The sequence below is a fragment of the Propithecus coquereli genome, unplaced genomic scaffold, assembly GCF_000956105.1.
Source record: "Propithecus coquereli isolate 6110/MARCELLA unplaced genomic scaffold, Pcoq_1.0 Scaffold262, whole genome shotgun sequence".
Classification (NCBI taxonomy): Eukaryota; Metazoa; Chordata; class Mammalia; order Primates; family Indriidae; genus Propithecus; species Propithecus coquereli.
The window spans coordinates 2,294,811-2,296,155 of record NW_012148197.1 but is presented as its reverse complement, the minus strand read 5'-3'; positions in this window follow the sequence as shown (position 1 = coordinate 2,296,155).

Below are 1,345 nucleotides of genomic sequence, written 5' to 3'. Positions count from 1 at the left end.
TTGAGGTTGCTGTGAGCTAGGATGACGCCACAGCACTCTAGCCCGGGCAACACAGTGAGACTCTATCTCAAAAAAAAACAAAACAAAAAAAAACCAGGGAGGGGAGGCAGAAAGGCAAACAAGACTGGGAGGGCAGGTCTTTGAAGTCCACATGGAAGGATTCCGCTTTCCAAACAACAGGAGGAATCAGATTTTTCTCTGTGGTCCTTGTGAGGGTTTCCTTAGTCCTCAGCCCAAGGTTAACTCCAGCCTTGAAGACCTCTGCTTGGCCCTTTCAGCAACATGGGTCCACCCAGCTGCATTTCAGGCGTTGAAGAATTCACAGTTCGTAGAAGCTTCAAGATAGTTTTGCCTGCATGTTCGCACTGTTCTTTCTACCTTATATTCCCATCTATGTTTTTGAAATCAGGCCCCATCTGTATATTTGTAATTGACTTTTGTGAATGGTGTTGGTTTTCAGCTGATCCTTTGTAGAGGACACCAATTAAATCTGTAAATGTACAACATAAATCAATAAATCCCAATCACCGTTATTAAAATGTTCCACAGGAGTATTTTTGCTAAGTCATCCTTACCTTTGTATTTTGAAAGGGAAAAACAAAGTCTATTTTGCTGGAGTAGGCTTTTTTGTCCCCTGGTATCTCTGACTCTATTTGGTTCCAAATTCCAATTTGAGTGATCTCCAGGGCAAGCAAGCCATAGAGTCTTGTAGTTCAGACAGCGAGGGCTTGGCCCAAGTGAGGGTGTAAATACTCAGATCCCAATAGGCAGACTTTCAGCCTGTGCCCCTCCTCAGCATGCTTTTGAGGGCTACAGTTTAAAGTCAGGGCCTCTCGGTTTTCTCAATTCCATTTGAAATGCAAAGTAATAAATGTGTCATAATATACTGTCAATATGGAATATATAACAGCAGAAACTGGCTCAAAGCTTTCTTGTGACAGTCTAAAAAAAAAATGTCCAAATGATATGATGGGTAAAGAGAAATTGGGATACTTGTTCCAGGTAGGGTCCTGGGCTGAGCTCTGGGTGGACAGGACTGGATGTCAGCAGTAGCAGCTAGAGCCAAGGGTGCCCCAGGAACCTGAAGTATAAGAAGAGGCAGGCTGGGCGCAGTGGCTCACGTCTGTAATCCTAGCACTCTGGGAAGCCAAGGCAGGAGGATTGCTTGAGCTCAGGAGTTCGAGACCAGCCTGAGCAAGAACGAGAGACCCCATCTCTACTAAAAATAGAAAAATTAGCTGGGTGTCATGTCGTGCACCTGTAATCCCAGCTACTTGGGAGGCTGAGGCAGGAGGATCGCTTGAGCCTAGGAGTTTTAGGTTGCTATGAGCTAGGCTGATGCCAC